The sequence below is a fragment of the Suricata suricatta genome, chromosome 5 (genome assembly GCF_006229205.1).
Source record: "Suricata suricatta isolate VVHF042 chromosome 5, meerkat_22Aug2017_6uvM2_HiC, whole genome shotgun sequence".
Classification (NCBI taxonomy): Eukaryota; Metazoa; Chordata; class Mammalia; order Carnivora; family Herpestidae; genus Suricata; species Suricata suricatta.
In genome coordinates, this window is record NC_043704.1 from 119,851,959 (window position 1) to 119,873,596 (window position 21,638).

General features: G+C 50.3%; 1 protein-coding gene across 1 annotated transcript in view; it reads right to left on the minus strand.

The window, feature by feature from the left end:
* The window catches only part of SPSB4 (splA/ryanodine receptor domain and SOCS box containing 4), a 78,586-nt gene that overhangs the window by 7,292 nt on the left and 49,656 nt on the right, over positions 1–21,638 (minus strand). The window lies entirely within an intron of this gene.

The window sequence follows — 21,638 nt, forward strand, 5'->3', positions numbered from 1 at the left end:
GCGGTGACCTGAATTTTCCTTAATTCTCCACCAATCCCTGCACACCCCCAGGTAAGCCATGGAACTTGCCAGAGACTCTGTTTTGCTGTCGGTGAAGTAGGGAAGTTAGAGCATCTGGCTTCGAGAGTCCATATCTGTGATGGAAACGGTGAATGGTGGAGATTTCACACGGGGACTGGTGGCTTAAGCCGCTTCCCTGGGCCCCTTTTTGTCCCCTCTGCCTGCAGTGGAAGATGCCAAGTGTGAGTCCTACCCTACATTCATCTCTACATTAATAATTTGAAGAAAGATCAACATTTTAAGGTCAAGAGATGAGATCCTTTTGCAACAGCTATAGACAATGGTCAGAAGCTGGAGGAAGGTTTGAGTGACCGCCTTGAAATCTGAACTGAAGCAGACCTGGGTACCGTATTCAGGAAAAGAGATGAGAAGACACGCGCACGGGCAATCACATCCACGCTCTGTGTGCCAAACACTGTGCTAATGGCTTATCCAGAGGCTATGGTTTTGGTGTCCGAAGACTCAGAGAATTGCCTGCATGCCTCTGGGCCTCCCCTCATGCTGCTCCCTCAGCTGTTAGACCCCCCTGCCTGCCAGAAGCCTGCCTCCTCTATAGGAGCTGAGTGTCACCTCCTCCCCAGTGGCTTGGCTACCTTCTGTGACTACACCTGTCAAGTGTCACTCCACTTAATTATGCAAATGGACAAATATGTCATTGCCCACTCCCTTCTAAAATACATGGCATCCCTGTACCAATTGGCCCTGCCATGGTCGACTGGGACCTCGGCTCATATCTAGAAAGCATTTGGAATCTGGAGTTTTCTCTTAGCAAGCTTCACTGTTTCCCCAGCAAAAAGCGTCATGACAGCAGCGGGGACAGAAGCAGCGTTTTCTGATGAACTCGGTGCCAACGAGCATCACTGGCACAGATGGTCCCCACAGCGCAGGTGAGGCCCACATTTTTCCCTGGGATACAGAGCGAGCGAGACCCTCCATGCACACAGGAGTGCCGCACAGCAGAGCAGTCTTAAATAATGCATGGCCTTCCGCGGCAACACTGCGGAGTGAGGACCTGGGAATCCTCCAAAGGGGAACGAAGTGTGCTGGAAAACACCACCTGAACTGTGTGGGGCTGTGCTCAAGGGGGCAGCCTGGACCACCTGCTTACACCTCTCCTGGCTGCGTCTCCCGAAAGGGCAGGGGGGTGTGCACCTGTGCGCGTGTAAAAGCTCTGACAACAGCACTGGAAAGCACGCAAGGCAGTCGGTAGCCTGGACATTTGGACAAATTCAGGGAAGACAGGGACAGGATGGTGGAAAAATCAGGCAGAAAACTGGCAGCCCTGTGTGCCAGGGGCGGGCATGGGCAAGACTGGGCGTGGAGTAAACATCAGGGTAATCCCTGGAAGAACTGTAAGCTCAGCACCTGGGACAGCCGAAGTCTGCGTTGGTTCTCTGCATGAGACAGAGAGCCTTGGGGAAGCGCCTGGCCATGGCCCGCCAGCTCCCTGACCCAGTCCTCTCCAGGAAGGTGTGTCCGGCAAGAGCGTGGTCCCCAGAACACTCTACAGTGCTCCCAGCACAGGGGACTGCACTGCCTCGGAGCAAAAAGCAGCTACAGTTCAGATTCTGAAAGAGCCTCTGCCTGCCCAGCCTGAATGTTACTCAGGGAGGTGCTTCTGCAGGATGAAAACGTACTCTGAAGGGAGAGTAAATGGAACGGGGACGTGAAGGACGGTGGAATGATGGACATGAAGAGCCATTAGATCTCCTGCCCATGGCCATCGCTTCTCCCAAGTGCCATCTTCTCCATAAGGTTCTGTGCCTCCTCACCTATGGTCCCAAACCTCAGCGAATCTTCCACAGTGCTCTCTGGAACTGCAGCTTTGTTGCACCCCTGACTTCTCCGGGAGGTCCCTCTACTTTCTGTGCCTTCTCTCCCAGACTCCACCGCCCCTCAGCCTTCCCTGGGGACCGTCAGTGCCCAGGCCCAGCAGGTGGGCAGGATTCCTTGCCACATCTGCAGCTCTGCACCTGCCATCTGCTTGTGAGAAGTTCCAGCTCCTCCTCGCGCCCCTTGGCTCTGATCCTTGCTGCTTTCATCTATTGACCTCTGGCCCCTTGTTTGTCAGGGCTCTGGCCTGGCCTCCCAGGTCCCCTCTCCACCCACACCTGCCGCCCGCCTCTGACGCAACCCTCCACAGGCACAATGCTCTCATCTCTCAGGCTCCTGGTTCCGGCCGTGCTCAGGACACTCTCCTCCACCCAGCTGCCCACCCCTGGGTCAGGCCATGGAGCCCAGCCATATCCCTAAATTCCTAATTCAGCACCCTAGTCTCTGACCACTGGACCAACCACCCCCACTGTGGCCACAGGACCCTCTCCTTTTCTGCTCAACCCATCAGCATCCTTTTCCTTCACCTTCCTCCTCACCCAGCTGAATGATTCGTCATCCCCAGCGACAGGAAGGATGGGGACAGACTGGCGGGATGGGTAGCCAGTGAGTGGCCGGGGGCGCAGGGCTGGGGACTGAGAATGCACAGGAGGCGAGGAGCACCTGGAGCTCAGTTCACCTCTGTTCAGTTCCATCTCAGGGCCCCCTGGCCCGAACCTGCAGCACAGCTGAGCGGAAAGTGGCAGAGCCGCTGGCAGCGCTGGGCTCCAGCTGGCCTCGGCCACCAGCTGGCAGAGGGGCTTTGCCTTCCTCCTTAGGGTCTCAGCCTCTATCAGTGCGGCAAGTGGTTTGGCAAGAAGGCTCAGGGTCCCTTCCACAGCTGGCACTTGGCAGAACAGAAATCACATTTAATCCTGGCAGCGGAAGGACTCTAACTGAACCCAATCAAATTGGGCTTAAATATACATGAAAAAGTGAAAGGCACAGCCAGTGAGGCCTGTGAGATAAATGTTAGGTGAGTCTTAGCGACCTAGGGCCACGGCTCCCAAGCTGCTAGCACAGGCAGGGTGGGCTTCCTGGGGGAGGTGGTACTACTGAGCAGGCTGGCCATAACCTGCTGTATTATCAAAGGCAGGGCTGGCTGCTGAGAGGCTGCACTCAGGTTTACCAAGTGGGACTTGTTTTAGCCACAGCCTCACATTAGCACTGCCGCAGGAATGAGGAATCTGGTGACCTGAATCCTCAATCTGAGGACTCTCTATCCATGGGTGCTCTCTGCTCTCTTGGCCCAGATCTCAGCAGAGCGAGGACTGCCTGCACACTCACTCTGCTGCTGTGCCTGGGCCCTGCCAAAGCCTGTGGGTGGGTGTCAGCTGTTGCCTTCACCCCTCTGTGAGGAAGAATGAACGGCTCCAGGCAGGTGTTGGAATGGGAGGGGGAGGGGGCTCAGGCCTCCCTGGGGATTTGTGGCCTCAGCCCCTGTTGAGCCTCCTCAGCCTCAAAGGAGTTGCTGGCTGAAGAAGCCTCTGTGTTTTAGGTTGGGGAGGACTGGGGAGATGGGAAGAAGGTCCCGTCACTTGCCCAGCCTCTTGAGAGCCTGGCAGGGGTGTGGGTAGCGGTACTGGAGAGGAATCCTAGCTCGGCTTCTGGCTTCCGTACTTGTATGGGGTCAAGGCCAGTCTCTATTGGCAGCAAACTTGAACTTTCCCCAAACAATGTAAGATATCTTCATTGGCCCATTCTGCAGATGGGGAAATCGAAGCATGAGGACATCACTGTTATAATCAGTCTTCTTAAGAAGGGTTTGAAGGGAAACCAGAGTCCCAGTGTCATTTTGTGGACTTTGAGGATAAAGTCTTGTCCCTCTGATGCAATGATGAGTCATACATGCATGCACTCATCATACTTCTACTGCTAAACTTGCTTTGCAAGACCTGAGCAGGGAGCTGGGCACACTGGGACTTACAGGATGACAGATGGGACAGGGAGACTGGAATGAATGGTGGCAGCCCATGTGGGTTTGCGTTTAAGAGCAGGAATTGCAAGGAGAGTTGTGAGAGCCAGGAAGAAGGGCAGTTAGCCCAGCCTGGGGGTATCCAGGATGGGTTCCTGGAGGAGGCTGCAGGTAAGAGAAGTTTTAGAAGATGAATAAGAGTTAGCTCTACTGCTGGGTGAGGATGGCTATTGGCTCCAAAGCCACATCTCTAAGATGTGTTCAAAGAATCTCATTTGTGTAACATTGGGAGAAGTTCACAGTTTTCTCAAGTGACACTTTGAGGACACAAAAATCAGTTGTTGAAGATCTAGTCTGTTAAAAAGTCAGTGCCCTCACCTTGCTGAGAATAGAGGCTGTATGCTCGATCTTGTACCTCAAGTGTCCATGAGGGTGCCCAGGTGAGTCCCAGGAACAAATGCTCACTGTGAGGTGGCGTGTGCCTCACTCTTCAAATGAAGACATTTCCAAAAAGGCACATGTCCCTTTCCATTCTCACATCCTTAAATTCTGACTGAAATTATCAACTTTCATTTTGGAGAGGAAACTAAAATGACTATCTACCTCAACAGGTATTTAGCTCCTGCTATTTTTTTTTTGATGTTTTAATTTTGAGAGAAAGTGAGACAGCGTGAGAAGAGGGTCAGAGAGAGAGGGAGACACAGAATCTGAAGCAGGCTCCACACTCTGAGCTAGCTGTCAGCACAGAGTCTGACATAGGGCTCGAACCTACTAACCGTGAGATCATGACCTGAGCTGAAGCCTGACACTTAACTGACTGAGCCACCCAGGCGCCCCTCTTAGCTCCTGCTATTACCTGCATCAGGGACAGTGTCACAGCAGCCTCTACCCTGGCTCCAGGCTGGGCCCCTCGTGAGCCATCCATGGACCAGCAGCGCCAGCTTCAGCTGGGCGTCTGTTAGGAACTCCGGGATCTCTGGCCTACCCTGAGTAGCTGCACCAGAACCAGCAATTTCATGAGATCCCCAGTGATTCCAATCCAATAGTCTACAGACCCGGTCCATGGGGCGGGCAGTTCCACACACGTCCCAACACCCAGCAGAGAATCCACATACCTCCCCCGGGCCCTCCTCCTCACCACTGGGCCTCTCTGGTGGGATCCCTGTCCCAGGGGCCACGTCTCGGGCTCCTAAGCCCCTCCTCTCCTTTCCTCTGCCCTCCAAATTGGCCCTAGCAGCAAGCCCTTCCATTCCCGCCTTCTAAACACCTCTGATCCATCCTGCCTTCCTACCTTCATGACCAGCCCTCTGGTCACCTCCTGACCCCACCATGTAAAGCAGCCTCCCGAGGGTCTCCCTGCCTCCGCCCTCTTCCCGTCTGGTACGGCTTCTGCTCTCTGCTGGGTGAGCCTGATCCCCTGATACCTCTCCCCAGCAGAGGCCTTTGAGTGGTTCTCATCATTATGGTGACGCACCTGAGGAGTTTATGGGACAACCCCTATTGGAAATATTCTGTTCCGCTGCCAGAGGTCATTGTCTAATTTTCCATTTGGGAAGCATGGTTTCCCTAGCCCAGACCTGTGATAAATCCCTGACCATCCTGAATTCCTCTAGGATCATTTCCTGTTGTTGGTGCTCTCTTCACCCCAGTAGACTCTGGGCTCCCACAGGTAGGGATGGACTCTTGTCCTTGCTGCCCAGCCCTCATGGCTTTGCTCCGCACACGATGGGTGCTTGGTCCCTGGGACCACGGAGGCAGCTGCAATATGCCTCCTCTTTACAAAGGAAACTGGAGCCCAGCTCTTCTGGTGCAAGGAACACATTTTCAAGAAGTAGCCCTTTTACATTGCCCTAAGCCAGCTGAAGAACCCTCCAGCAAGGTCCCACAGGCAGACAGAATTAGTAACACACTGCGCCAGTTCCTCCGTCTGGTGGAGGGATGTTCCTGACTCAGCTGAAAAATTTCCCAGAGTATCTGGCTGTTTTCAACTTGGGGCTTGCCTTGGGGAGCTGCACAAGGGCTGGACACACTGGCTTTGGACGGGGACAGGCCCTGGCCATGTGGGGAGAGCCTCAGGGAGGTGGGGGGGGGGAGGGCTCTGTCTCTGATACACTGGGCACCATGGACTGTCCCTGTGTCCCCAGAAGTCTTTTCTGCTCCTGGAGTCCTGGGAACCACCTGGCTGTCCCTACAGATGCTGAAAGAAACATGTGCAATAGGGGATGACCACAAAGGGAGCACAATGTCCTTCAGAGACAGTTGGTGCAGGTCCCATCCAGGGCAGCATTGGGGCCCTCAGGGATGGGTCCCCCTTCTTCATGGTGTGTCCCCTTCTAAAGAAGAAGAATAAGGAGCGTGGGGGCAGCAGGACTTGCTGAGCACATAGCAAGACTTACTTAAAGCCACAGCAATGAACACAGTGTGGTATTGGAACAGACAAACTAGAAAAGTTCAAGAACGACTGAAAGCAAGCCATTGTTTAGACATATATCTATAAGTGAAAAATCTATAAGGAAGAATAAACACAAAACTGTTGGCAGGGATGAACCAGGGATGGACACGGACATACCCAACTGCCAGTGTTCTAGTCCTTGGGTTGGGGGATAGGTTCACGGGAGCATTAAATAATAAGGAAATAAATAAAGACACAAGTTAGAATGAAAGAGGGCTATGCATGTACCGATGACGGTGTACTACAACTAAGGATTGTGTTTAATCCAATTCTGTGCATCGGGGGTTCAGTTAAAAACAAAAAAGAGAAAGAGAGCAAAAGTGAGTGAGAGAAGTTATGGCCAGGCCTCTATCTGGCCAGATGGTTGGCCAGAGATGAATTATAGTTGAATTCTAGCTGATGAGTAATAATGGAGTCACCCTCGCCTGCCGAGAACTTTGCACTGCTTAAAAAAAGGCGTCGCTGGAAGGAGACGCAGCCGAGGCCTGGAGCTGAATTCCGGCTTTACATGGCCAGCCGCCTCCCCTGTAGAAGGGGGATGGTGCCTTCCTCATGGGGGTGTTGGGGCACAAGATGAGGGGCACGGGCTTAGGCCTGGCACACCTGGGTGACCAAACGTGACAGCTATTGTTTCAGAACAGTTGGTCCTTTAGAACAAAGTGAAAGCAGAGGCAGGTGGTGTGGAGATCGGGGTGGGACACCCCGTGTAGGATGCCTCCATGTCACTAACCACAGGTAATTGTGACCAGACAGCTGGGGAGGTCCATCCTCTGGAGCACCAGGAAGCCGGGGTTCGAATCTAGCTCTGTGAATCCAGCCCTCTCCACCAGCCCCTTCTGTTTGGGGGGTGTTCCTCCAATCTTTTCATCAGAAGCAAAAGCACAAGGAAAGCCTTGAGTGTTGATCTATTTTCAAAGTCTATCTTGATGTTGTTCTGGGCTCCTTGGCTGCATTTTTGGCAATAATAATAGTAAAAACATAGTCACAGCAAGGACGTGCATTGTACTTCTTATATCCAGAGATGGTCAAAGTCTTACTGTACTTATGCCTTACTATCACCCAATGAGGCAGCTACTATTATAAATGCCCACTTACAGACTGGGGAAACTGAGGCACAGAGAGATGTTAGGTAGCTTGCTTAAAGCCACCTTCAAGTGGCTAAAAGAGACCAGAACTCGGGCAGTATGGTTTGGAATACCCCTCATGTTGGCAGACTCTCCTGGGGAAGTGGGGTGACAGTCATTGAGGGAAAAACATAGCTCAGAGGATTGTCACCCAGTCTCTGTGCCCCCAGGCCCCAAGCCTCAGCCTTGCTCCGTGGGTGTCAGGGAGGGGTAGCTCTTTCTTTGTGCGCGGAGATCCCTGGATGGACTGGAGGTGAGCCCCTGGCCCAACAAAGCCCAGCCATGCCAGCAGGCAATTGGTGAGATATGGGGCCGATAAGGGACCTGCCTAGTGGGGGGAAGCTGCTAACAGGTCATTCAGTTCCCCTGGTTGCACCTGGGATTTGGCCTAAAGAATTCGGAAAGGAGAAGGAAGCCAAAGCAGACTGCATGAGGGGGCTTCTCCAGGTGCGACCAGCAGCCCCACTGTCCACCCCCTCCTGACTCGGCCCCAGGCAGTGCTCTGTGCAACCATCGAGGCTAATGGGGACAGTTGACTCCTGTGCCCTAGCAAATAGCCAAGGTCATGCAAACTTCCTTCCACTTGGAAAATGTCATCACCCTAGCCTCTTGCTAAACAGCATAAGCCTCTGGGGTTTAATATGAAGGCCTTCTAATGGATTTATGGTGTTTATTTGACCTTTCCAAGTGTGAGCTCAGAAATAGGCCCAGAGGAGGATGGTGGAAGCTTGTTTTCCTTAACTTAAGCAAAACTGATGAGTAAACTGAATTCTTGGATGGAGTCTGCCTAGTTTTCTCACCCTGGCTCCTCGCTCCTTTAGTCAGAGGATCCAAGTAGCTCAAGAGGAACCCCATATTTAGGGGATAGCTTTGGAAAAGAAAAAGTGTGGCTAGTGAAAAGCGGTAAGTGATGAGGCCTGTAAATAAATATTTTCTGTGTGTAAAGAGCCATGATACAGCATAACAGCTAGTGAATTTGGAAACTCCCACTCTATTTCCATTTCTCATTTCAAAGCAAATGGCTCTTGCTTTAGGTAACTTTTTAAAAAGTGAATCGTCAGTACATGAATGAAAGCCACTTCTAGCATCACAGATGTGTTTGGATTTTAGACCAGAGGTGCCAACTCCAGTGCTTAGGGGCCAGAAGGGTCGCCTGTGTGAATGGCAGGAGCAGGTGTAGGCGGTGGGCGTGAGGGAGTCCTCCACCAGGGGGCGCATACAAGCTCCAGCTTCTGGTCCACGCAGGAAGGTGTGTCTCCTGTTCTAGGCTCCCTGCTCTTTCAAGCCCCTGATTTTTATGTGACATTTCTGTGTTGTTTTAACTTAGCACAGCCAAACAAAACATTTCTAGGTCCAGGCAGAGACCAGGGCTAGTGGTGTCACTGTTACTATAGACTGAAGCTCATCTACCACCTTGTCAGAATCCGGTTAACCCCACGCTGGGGGGTGGGGGAGGATGGGGAGTGGGGGCAGCCCATCCTCGTAAACTTCTGGAAGGTCTGATCCAACCACGGAAGCCCAAACTCGATGGGATCCAGCGATTTGCTCACTGTTCTTCCATGCTAAGGATGAGTCTAGCTATAACATCCGTGATGACGCCTAAGAATCCTGAACTTCATGAACACTCCATTCTCTCTCTAGCGTCCCTCACCATGGATTCTGAGTATTCAGATTGGGAAGATCTCATTCACTTGGTCACCAAATGCACTCACTCCTTCTTCACACTCAGTTTTCCTTGTATAGACAGGTTGGCAAAATGTACAACCTGCTGTGTAGGGGTTAGGACACCTGGGAGGACACCAGACTGCGGTGTAGGGACCACTACAGAGTTACTGGTAATGACACCACCGCCACTACCCCACCAACAGTAACAATGGTGAACACGGAGCGCTCCCCAGGCGCCAGACGCTTGTCCTTTGGTAATTCACTCAGTCCTCAGCATCTTATGTGGCAGGTACCATGTTCACCCTCATTGTAAAGATGAAGAGCAGAGAGGTCGTGTGATTCCCAAGGTCACCCAGAAAAAGGGCAGAGCTGTTGGTCCCAGAGTCTGTTCCTCAAAAGACACTATTCCAATGTAGTTGGTGTAAAATGTCCGTATCTATTTTCCTATAAAATCAGACACCTTCTTATTTCTTATTTTACTCCACACAAGGAGTAGCAGATGGCAGAGGTTTAGGAACAAAAATATATTAGTACAGAAAAATGACAGACAAAATGAATTTGTTTTTGTTAGTGTGAGCTGGACTAAGGCAGGAAAATATTTTAGTTCAGGCTGTAGCAAAACCAGTTTCTTACAGGAACATAGATGAAGAATCCCCTTGACCAATCTTGCAATCTACCGAGAGACTAGATCTTAAATGTTTCCACCACCAGAAAGAAAAGGTGATTGATTGGGTGACGTGGTGGAGGTGTTAGCTTCCCCTGCAGCGGGAACTGTTCTGCAATATGTAAGTGTATCAGATCAACATGTTGTCCATCTTACACTTACGCAGTGTTGTACGTCAATTATATCTCCATAAAGCTGGGGTTGGAGGAAGACTTGTTTCCCAATAATACTAAACCCTAAGGGGAGCCGCAGCTGCTCCCTGCTGGGTCCTGCATCTGGGCCACCCCCGTCCCCCAGCCTGAGACGCACCGCCGGGCTGGCAGAGTGAACCGCGCACAGCACCATCTTCCCATGTTATTTCGCGGCGAGGAAAGCAAGCCGGGAGGCTTGAGCCGCTGGCCTAGCACCGCACAACAGGCGAGGGGCGGCCCGCGCTGGGGTATGCTCACTGTGCTTTCGTTAATTACCCCCTGGAGCCCTGTGTTCCCTGAGGATCCCGTGTGTGCAGAGCCAGGTGCTGGGGAATCAGAAATAAGTCAGACACCCTCGGTTTGGGGAGCTCACAGTTTCCTAAGGGTCAAGAGGGATAAACTGTGCTCCCCAGTGCCATGCTCGGAGTGAGGGGGTTGACCCCTCAAATACTTTCTGCATGAGCATAACTGCCCTTGTTGACTGAAGTCTGATGACAGCTTCCTTGCAGTGAATTTATTTTTTAATTCAGGTGAGGTTAGTAGAACATAAAATTAACTATCTTAAAATATATATTCAATGACATTTAATACAGTCACAGGGCTGTACAGCTATCACCTCTGTCTAGTTCCAAACCCTTTTTATCATCCCCCCCACCCAGGAGATCCTATACCCATTAAGCAGTTCCCACCATCACTCCTTCCTCCGCTAATCTGCTTTCTGTCTCTATGAATGTATCTATTTTGGATAGCCCGCAGTCTGTATCTGGCTTCTTTTACTTAGCAACAATGTTTTCAGGGTTCCTCCACATTATAGCATGTATCAGAACAACATTCCTTTTTATGGCTAAATAATATTCCATTGTATTGATATACCCTATTTTGTTTACTCATCCACTGATGGAAATTTGGGTTGTTTCTACCTCTTTTTGGCTACTGTGAATACTGTGTCTATGTATATTTGGGTACACATACTTGTTTAAACACTTATTTTCATATCTCTTGGGTATATAATGAGGAGTGGAATTACTGGGCCGTATGTCAATTCCACGTTTAACTTTTTGAGGAACCACCAAACTGTTTTCCACAGTGGCCGCATCATTCTACATTCCCACCAGCAATTTCCCCATATCCTTGTCAACCCTTATTTTCAAAAACATGAATTTAGTTGGACAAGATTCCTGGAGTGGAGTGACCCAGGCTTCGGCTCTGCCACAGACTCACTATTTTATAGCATTAATAGTGGCCAGCATTTCTACGGTGTGTACTACACCAGGCACTGTTTGAAGAATTTTCCACAAATTAACTTCATTTAATCCTCACAACAGCCATCAGGATCTTCCTTTACAGATGAGGAAAGTAAGTCACCTGGAGGTCATACTGCCCAAGATCACTCAGCTAGTGAGTGGTTCGGGGGGGGGGGGGGGTCCGAACCCAGGCAGTGTTAAGAAGGTTCTAGCCTCCGCACACAGTGCCTCTCTGGGCTGCGGTTCTCAGCCTGTATGGTGGGAAAGGGCTGGTCTCTTGGCCAAAGCCACAGAAGCCTTTTGCCAAATGGATTTTTATGTAGAACCACAGGTAGAAGGGAAGGTGATCGGAGTGAGGGGTGGGGTCTCAGGTCCCACCCTCAAGGTGGGGCCTTGGGGACTTGGGAGGAACAGGGTTTTGGAACACCCTGCAAGATCCATGATTCTGGAAAGTGAATTTTGACACAAAACCTCAGACTCTTGCCCAATGGCTAGAAAGGGCACATTATTAGATACATCTTACAGTTACCAAGCACGTGGTCTCTTTTTTGAGGACCTTCACAGAGACCCTATTTGCTATCACAGTGAATCATTCCACAAATACACTCAAGAACGTCTGAGGCCCTAAAGACTTCTGTTTACTAGGATAGACTTTTCAGGAACCAAAGAGACCTGCCGATTTCAGTTAAGTGCAAAGTGGAACATTTCCACTCTTTTCTTGCTTTGGTTTCAGCTCCTGTGGCGAATTCCTGCACAAGCCAGAGCTTCTTTCCTGTCTTGTCAGTTTGAGCTTGAGATCTAGAATAATCACCGAGTATTGAGCACTGACTATATGCTGGGCCTAGTGCTCAGAATTTTTGACACATCATCTCCCTTAATCCTCACTGCAACCCATTGAGGAGCCATAGGGCCTTATCCAAAACCCTGGGGCCAGACTGCTTCAGAATTGAGAGAGTTCCAGAGTTTATTAATTAATGTGCATATGCCATGTATTACATAACATCCCTGTGGTCTGGGGCAGTGCCTGTAATCAAATACATTAATATTTCTATAGTGAAACCTATGAATATTCACACTGAGTGAAATAAGGAATGACTATAAATAGCCTCACACCCGTTCAGATGGAGTCTGGCTGCCAAATGAGTTTGCCCCAAACGTAGGAATAAAGTTCTGGTTTTCAGAACACAGTCCTTGCCCAGTATCTCTATTTTATAGAGAAATGAGGTTCTGAGTGGTTACATGGCCCGCTAATTGGGGTCACACTGCTGGTGAGTACTGGAGGTAGAATTCGAGTCAGAAGTCTGTCTTTGGCTCTCTTGTCTAGAGCCACTTTGCAACATGGGAAAAGAGCACAGGGGGGGCCTGGGTGGCTCAGTTGATTGAGCGTCTGACTCTTGACTTTGGCTCAGTTCATGATCCCAGAGTCATTGGATGGAACCCTGTGTTGGGCTCCACGCCGAGTGTGAAGCCTGCTTAAGATTTTCTCTCTGTCTCCCTCTGCCCCATTCTCTCTCTTTCTCTCTCTCAAAATAAAAAATTAAAATAAGTTGAAAAAAATTTAAAAAGAAAACAAAGATTTCTAGGGGAAACAGCTGAATCTTCAAATCTCTACTCTGCCACTTAGGAGCTGCGGGAGCTGGGAAAATCCCTCACCATTGACCCTGAGCTTCTGTGAGGTCATTAGGGCTGTTTTCAAATATTCCAGTTCCCACCCTCCAGGCACAGGATCAGCTTCACTCCTCCCTGCTCATTTGCTGCTAGGTGTGACCACACACTTATTTTACTTACTGTGGCTAATGAAAGGTCAGCGGGCATGTGATGTGTCCCTTCCAAGCGGCAGCTTTAGCAGCCAGTATGTGCATTGCTGTCTTCTCCTTTCCATTAGTGATCATTAGTGGTTGTTCCTTTTTCCCTAGACATGAAGGACACAAACCTTACAAAATAGAGCCTCTGGCTGACCAGCGATGAGCGTGCAGCAAGGGCAAAAACCAACCTTGGCTGTTTGAAGTCAGTGCAGTTTGGGGCTTATCTATTACAGCAGTGAGACCTGGCCTACTCTGACTGAAACGGGCTCCTTCTCCCCAAAACAAGTGACATGAAGCTCCAAGACAGTGCCTGGCAGTGAACATTAGTTCATTCCTCGTGCATCCTTAGCCTGAATTCCCAGTTGTAAGGAATGACGTGTAATAGTTATCCTGCTCTGTGTGAATGAGTAAAACTGCTTGTTAATACCATGAGGAATTAATGGAAAGGATTTTGTGGATGTTTACTTGCATATTCAGTCATACATGTCCTTCAGCTCACTCTGGCTTTGATGGAGAAGCTGGGGGAGAGGTGGAGGGAGGGTGGGGACAGAACCTCAGCCTTGAGATGAATGGCCGCCTGGGGACTCTAGGTTCCTGATGGAAGTGACAGCTGGGGGCCAAATATCCCCAAAGACGGGACTGCAAAGGGCCCACTTGTGTCGGGAGGAGGTCAGGGGGCCCAGGCAGCCTGCCGACAGCTGCTGAGCACAGAGAAGGCACCATTTCCCCAGGAGGGGCTGCCAGGCGAGCCTGCTCTGGCCGGCAGATGGAGGGAGTGAGGCTGTAGGGAGGAGATTCTCTGTGATGAAAATGTGCAGTTGCCAAGGGACTTGCATTAAGACCCCATTTAGCAACACCGATTAAGGAGCTATAAATAGCACCTGGGCTCTCTCACAGGCCATAAAACACACTTCCCTGCACTGCTCCCAGCCTGCCCTGCTTAATTGGGGCTCAAAATAAAATACCTGGAAGGCCACTTTTTGATGGAAGGCCTTTGTTGTCATAGTGACCAGTTGCTGGGCTAGGGATGGGCCAGAGGCTTGACACAGGGCTGCTGAGGCAAAGGTTGGGGAGGCGAAAGCTGAGGAGGAGGAAGGGGAGGAGAGGGCAAGGGGGAGGGGGGGAACACTGACAAAGGTTTCTGTGGAAGTCTGGAAGCACACAAGAGGCTGGTGGATACATCAGCCTACTCCCCCAGTGACTATAAAAAATGGCAGCCTCACCCATTACCTTTTCCAACCCACAGTCTAACCATGAAGACCATCGAGGTAAGGAAGTGGGCCTTGCTGGCCTTGAGTAGATCTGAGAAGCAGAAGACCTGAGTTTGAGTCCTGGCTCACTGAGCAGCTGGGAGACCTTGGGTGGGCTTCCTACTTTTCTGGACCTCTGACCTTTCCCACCGTCAACAAGGGACCAGATAAGAAGGTCTTTAAGCTCTTCATGCACAGCTGGGGCCCTGCAGCTGAACTCCCACCACTGCCAAGAAAAATGGCGGAGCCCTCCAGGTGCTGAGTCACCTCCAATAGAAGAAATGAAGAAAGTGAGGTGCACATCAGGGCACAAGGGGAGCGCTGCTGTCTGCGTATCTGTGGAAAATACCCTAGAAGAAAACGCATGAACCTGACGGTAGTGGTTGCCTCTGGGGAGGGTGGCTGGGAAACTTATCACTGTCGTATTTTAATTAAACTTTATTAATGTGTTTAATATAAATACATTTTAAAGGGAAAAACTATGGGACTTCAAAGCCCCAGGTTTAATGAATGAACAAACGGCCAACTCCATCGGCGGCCTCACCCTTACACAACTACGCTCTGCCTCGCGGGCTCCCTGACCTCCTCGCAGCCTCCTGCACTTGGCGCTGGGTTTTAAGGCCTCTGTGCCTTTGCACATGCTTTACCCATCTAGCAACAGTCTTCCCATCTAGTAGCCTCTTTAAATCTCAACTCCAGCTTCCCTCTTCCGTGAGCACTTCCTCGCTGCTGCCACTGCAGACACCTGTTAATCTCCCACTGCGCTTGCGAGAACACTTGAGTAATCTTATCTCACAGAACTGCCATTATCTGTGCAGCTGCTCCAATAACTAGGAGATTTCTGAGACCAGGCCCATATCTGATTTCAGAGTCTATCCCAGGCCCTCACAAAAAACGTTGCTCAGTATCTCTCAGGGATCAAACACACACAGGGCATCCATTCCAGATGATTCCCTGCGGTTTATCTTCTGAAATTTAAGTCTCTGCTTTCACACCACCTCCTCCCTTGGCCTCATTTGAATGTGCTGGGAAAGTTACTTTGTAACTTTAGGCTGAGCAAATACAATTAGGAAGGGATGCCTTACAGCAAGAAATAATCATAGAGGACACACCCAGCGACACGCACACTGAGGGCCTGCCCCACGGCTGTGCCTGACTAAAGAGAAATGATTTTGTGGATTTTTCAGGCAAAGGTTTCATCCTGGCCTTCACCACAGCTGCCTTCCTGCCTGCCTACTCAGGAATCCCATGGTTATGAGGCACCCACAGGAAGGAGCTGCCAGCCAGAGAGCCTGGGCTCTGCAATTTAACTGGCTGAGTGGCGTTGGCAAACCCCTGCCTCTTCACTGGTCCCCATCCACACACGGGGGCTTGGACCAGGGTCCCTAAGGCTCTTCCCATTTGAAATCTCTCCCTGGAATTTTAAACATCAGCCCAGGGAGGGTAGCACGGTGAGCAAAATCTACTCTAGACAAATAAACCTCTAAGTGAACACCAGAGACCAGAGGAGGGGATGTAAGGCTATCCCAGTAGCTACAGGATGGTACCACATGCAACACACCCTCCCACGGGTAAACCCACAAACCTAAAGAAATACTTCCCTTTTCCCAGGTCTTTACATTGGAGTCATCACTGAAATGTGTCTTCACCGGGACTGCCCCCTGTGGATGGCAGTGCGTGCAGTACAGAATCCAGCTGCCATTAAATGAAACTCCACAGGCAATGAAGTAAGGTTATTAGAAGGATTAGCCTTTGATTATCACTATAATTTATCGAAAGATCGATCACTTATAAACTTTCATTCTATTAACCCTTATGTTAGTTACTAATGGATTTTTGGTGGTTTTTCCTCCAGTATCTCTTCTCTGCTCTTTTAATAAAACATCTTCAGATTCCTTTGGGGACTATGCATGTTCCCAAGACCTTGCCCATCCGACCTCCATGGGGTGGAGATTGTGACGAGGGTCAGCCAATCAGCACATTCCAAGCCAGTGGCCACAGTGATTGGCTCAGGAGGGGGTATGTGACCCAAAGAGGGCCAATTAGAATGCATTCCAGGACTTGTGCCAGGCCAGGCTGATACAATAGGCTGGCTCTCGCAAGATAAGGAGGGAACAGGTTGGGACGTCTGGGTGGCTCAGTCGGTTGACCATTGAACTCCTGACCTCATGTCATGATCTCACGGTTGTGGGACTGAGCCCTGCATTGGGCTCTGCGCTGAGCCTGGAGACTGCTTGAGATTCTCTCTCTTCTTTTGCCCCGCTCCTGCTCCACGCATGCGCACGCGCACACAAACACACACACTCAAAATAAATAAATATATTATTTATAATTTATTTTGGGACTTGAGAAAGAAGAGCCCAACCATGGGGCCCCCAGAATGTGTGCGCAGAAGGGCCTTAAGGGTGGTGCTCTGTGGGACTGGTGATCTGGGGATCAGTGAGGAATCACCATCTATACTTAAATTGTGTTATTTCATGTAGATTGAGAGTTATGAGGACCTAAAGTCCCATGAAGTAGCCCTTAGGCACCACTAGATGCAAAGGAAGAGAGCTGAGAAATGGAGAGAGAGAAAGTAGATCCTGGCAATAGTGTTGGAATCCTGGATGTAGGTGAAGCTGAAGCCGGATTTACCCACGTAGTAAGCGATAAAAGCATATACATTCCTGTCATTAACATAAGGTAGTTTGGGTCAGGTTTCCTGTTCCTTACAAGACAATACAACTAATAAATCACACTGGCTGTATTAGGCCTTTCTAACTCTGGACTTGAGTTACTGGACTATGATCAGAGGTTATTCCAGATGGAAACACTATGGTAGGTGGAAGAGAATCTCTGGTCCAGTAAAGAAAGGCAGGGGATGAGAATGGATGTTAAGAGGCCTGAGTCAGAGAGGATTCTAGAGAGGTAAGAAACCCATGGTGGGCCATACTCCACACTTGGAGAAGAAAGTCTGCCTTCATGGAGTAGCCCGAGGGCTCTGGAAAGCCCTCCTTGCCCAACGGCAGTTTTCTGACTGGTGCACTAAAATCCACCTGAGCATTTTCCCTTCAAGTTCAGTGCCACAGAAGAGAGACAGAAAGTCAGGGAATGTACAAGTTAGAAGGGATCTTCAGGAATACCAGTCCATGCAGGCACTGTGCAATCAAGAATCTGCTGCCCAGAGAGCTGAAGTGGCCGACTCAGTGCCCACGTGGCCAGTCCAGGGCAGATCATAAGCCAGGACCCCTGTGACATGGGGTCCTTTCTTTCCACTTACACCCATAGTTGTTAAGTCTTTGCGCTTTCTCTCTCCGCTGCTATGAGAAACCTCTGCCACCAGGTGGCGATGCGGAGTTACCACATGCTTTGTGGAATTGAGGTCAGTAGCCATTATGGATTTGCTTTTAAGAAAATGTATCTTTATTCATCTCAAAAGATAATTAGCATACAAAACTATGATTAATTTGAATATAACTTAGAACACAAACCAAAGAATTATAATTGAGGCTACTTATATTGTCTCTTCTTTACTAATCACTTGCCTCTTTCTAACCTGGCCAATGAAGGAGTAGAGAGAAGCCAGGCATTGAAGTCAGACTGGCTTGGCTTTCAAATGCAGCTCTCTCATGAACTAGCTGTACGTCTTTGGCAAGTCATTTCTCTGTGAGCTCAACTTATTCATCTGTAACAGTGGGTTCACTGCTACTACAAATAGGGCTCTTGTAAAGGAGAATTTCATTGCATTCTCAGGAGCTTGTATATAGTAGGTTTTCAATAAATCTCAGTTGAAAGAATGTGGTACCCAATGAAGTGCTTGGCACAGGTGACAGGTACCCAATGACACTTATCACTGGCAGCAAAAAGGAAGTAGGTCTACCAATGAAGTTGCAGGCCATGGCGAGGAAGACAGGGAGCTTTGTAGGGGATGTAAGAACTCACTGGGTAGCTAGAAATTAGTGTGTCAGTGGCTGCACACTTGCTCACTACTTAAGGCTGATGTTTTTTCTTTTTCTTTTTTTTTTAATGTTTATTTATTTTGAGAGAGAGCATGTGAGTTGGGGAGGGGCAAAGGGAAAGCAGGAGAGAGAATTTTAAGCAGGCTCCATGCTCAGTGTTGAGCCTTACGTGCGGCTCGATCCCATGACCCTGAGGTCATGACTGAGCTGATATCAAGAGTCGGACACTTGACTAAGCCACCCAGGCATCCCCAAGGTTGATGCTTTTCAACCTTACTGTATAACGTCCTCTTTCACCGGTACCTCAGCTCTGAAACCCTTCTAGAAACCTCCATGCTGCTGGGTAAGTTCTGCAGAATTCCCATTTATCCTTCTTTGTGACCTCCTTGGTCTCACCTGTGAATAAGGGGCTAACCAGGCCCTAAAAGCACAGTGCTCAAGAAGATTCTCAGGGAACTGGCTCTCCTCCTCTAACACCCTCTCCTGGACTCACTTTCCAGGCTTAGGGCCTCATTCTCTCCATCCACAAAACTGCAGCTGACTTGGACGGTGCCCACATCCCCTCCAGAGCTGGGATCCTGGGAACACCCCTCCCCCTCGGGCTGACAGGCCTTTGCAGGGACGCAGAATTCCCTTCACTTCAAACCTCCTCTCAACTCTAACGGAGCAAATTATGTGACGCTTTTATTTTTCCCAGCTTGAATGGGCAGAGCTAGCACCTCATAAAGTGACAGGGAAAATATTTGGCTGGTTTCGTAAACCAGGGCCACAAAGGCTCACTTGTGATGGGCGGCCCTGCCCATCTGGGCAGTTGAGGTCCGCAGACACCACTGCCCGCCTGACACCGGCCACCTGTGTGCAGACCACGAGGCCTGGCAGCATCTCAGCTCTGCCAGGCTGTCTCCTCCCACGCACTTCCCAACCCCGAGCTGCCAAAAACAACCCCAGCCATTGGCACTGCACAGGGCATTCTCAGGGGCATGCCTGGGAGGCCCTCAAAGAAGCTTCTGTGGACTGGTCAGCGTCAGGCACCGGGAGACGTCTGCAGCGTGTCCGGGTCACCGTCTGGCCCCAGCAGGCTCCCCCCAAGGAACCCACCCACAAACTCCCATCCTGCAGACTCAAGTGCTTTTCAGCCTCCCTGCCTTGGCTTCTGCCATCCTGCCTGCCTAGAACACGTCCCCAGCCCCTCCATCCAGCCCGTACCTACTATGTCCTAGCCCAGCACACGCCCTCTTGGCCTGTAATTCTGCACCCGCAGGGACTGCGCCTTTCCACGAGCTGACAGCACTCAATGCCTGTGCCCTCATTAGATAATTAATCACACCTTTCCTGGGGTGCCTTTATTATTTAATGCTGGCATTATTTCGCCGACACCTCATTTATTTGAAACAAGGAAAGAGCTTTTTCAACATCAGTGAATTTTTCTGATAAATTATCCTTTTAAGTACCTACACCTACTTTTAGCTTGATCTCTTTGGGTGGGACGTTTTCTAAAATGCATTATGCCTTCATCTTTAATGGGTTTTTTTTCCAGTTTTCCTGAGATATAATTAACATATAACACTGTGTGGGTTTATGGTGCACCAGTGATTTCATATACGCATCTATTGTAAAATGATATCACGCCCCCATCTAAAACCAGTCACCCCAAACACAATGGAATCCACTTTTGAGGATTCCGTTAGAAAAGATAATGCCACGCTTGGTCCTTGTTCTGCTTGGCCGCTGCGGTGGGGGCTGCATGTCCCTCTGCTGAGCTCTGAGAGGTCCTGCTTGCTGCTACTCTCCCGAGCGCCCCCATGTGGGTAGGTGGTCCATGCGGGCCCGCACCTGCGCGCTTTTCTCTGGCCCCACTGCCCAAGCTCCCTGCTGCTTCTGTTGAGCAAAGGTGGTGAGAGGCAGATGACCAGACTGATGCAAATGCTAGTAAGGTGTGGATGAACAGAAAATAGTGTCTAAGAAGACTGCTGTAAATTTCAAGACAGAATTGGGTTCCTTTCAAGGCCCAAAGTGAGTCCTTCCATTCATTCTCTGGGAGGAGGTTGTGTAGGGCTGAGGGCGCCAAAGGAGTTGAGTTGTTCCTATGTTGATGTGCCCTTGGGGTGATGCATGGGCTCTGCTGTGCTTGGCCCAGTGTGGCTTGGTACTAAGACCCGGCTGACTTGCTCCGGGCAGCATGTGCTGGGATGTGGTCCACTGCAGAGCACTGTTGTCAGCGCTCACTTTAGGACCAGCTGCTTCTTGTCCTCGCTGCGCAGAGGGCCCAAGGCTGCAGGTCGCTGGTGACTGCTAGCTTCGGAGGATGCACATTGGGGATGCGTGGGAACTCCTCAACTTTGCTGGAATGAGTTGCTGTGTCTACTCTCTGGGGCTTGGAAACAGAGATGTCCAACAACCTTGCACAGCGCACAGGACAGCGGGGGCCACTTAGTTACCATAGCGGGTGTGCGCTGCAGTAAATCCTCTTCTGAGGCTTGGGAACAGAGGCACTGAACAAGGAGCGGCTGGGCACGGTCAACTCCACAGCCAGGACTCAGGGACAGCGGGAAGGAAGGGTCTGGGAGGCCCTCAGATCCACAGGATGGAGGTGGAGGCAGAGGTGTGGTAGCCGGTCTCCCTGAGATGCGGTGAGTTCTGCCAAGCAGTGCTCTCCTCCCTGGCGATGCTTTCCTTGGGCAGCTACTCTGGCCACAAGGCATCTCCAGGGTACCATTCAGCCACCTGGCTTTGGGCACTGTTAGTGAGTTTGTAATCTCCTCACACCCCAAGTGATCCTTGCTCAAAAATCTTACATATGCGAAGCTTTACTTCCTGCTTGCTTCCTTTAACCTGTGTAAGATCCTGCCTGCCTGTCCAGCCTTGTTTCTCACCATGCTCCATGCATGCTGTGTGTTATCTCAGTTCCTAAATTATGCCACGCTCCTTCTCACGTCAGGGCCTTTGCACATGCTGCTCCTTCTGCCTGGAATACCTTTTTCTTCACTCCCACCTGCAACAGACATCTTGCTAGTTAATTTCTCCTATAAGCTAGATTGGCCTTTTCTGACTCCCAAGACAGACCAGAGCCCCTTCATGCATGCTCCCAGCACCCTCTACTTCCCCTGTGTGCCACCTAGCACCATAGTAACCACAGGATAACTTCTATAATTGGTTGTGACATGTCTTCCTGCTGAGTTCTAAGTTCCAGGACAGGGTCCTTGGCTGCCCTGCTCACTGCCTTATCAGCACCTAGCACAGGGCCTGGCACAGAATATATGGTCAGTAAATATTTAATCAATCAGTACACCCTCCACCCAACCCCACCCAATCTGAGCTGCCCCCAGACCCTGAGGCCTCTCAGAACCGTGATTTCCTGCTCTATCTGCCTGGATACACCTTCCTGTCTAAGTAATTCCTGCTCTTGGATAAAGGAAGGAATCAATGAAAGCACGAACAAATGAACAAATGAACAAACT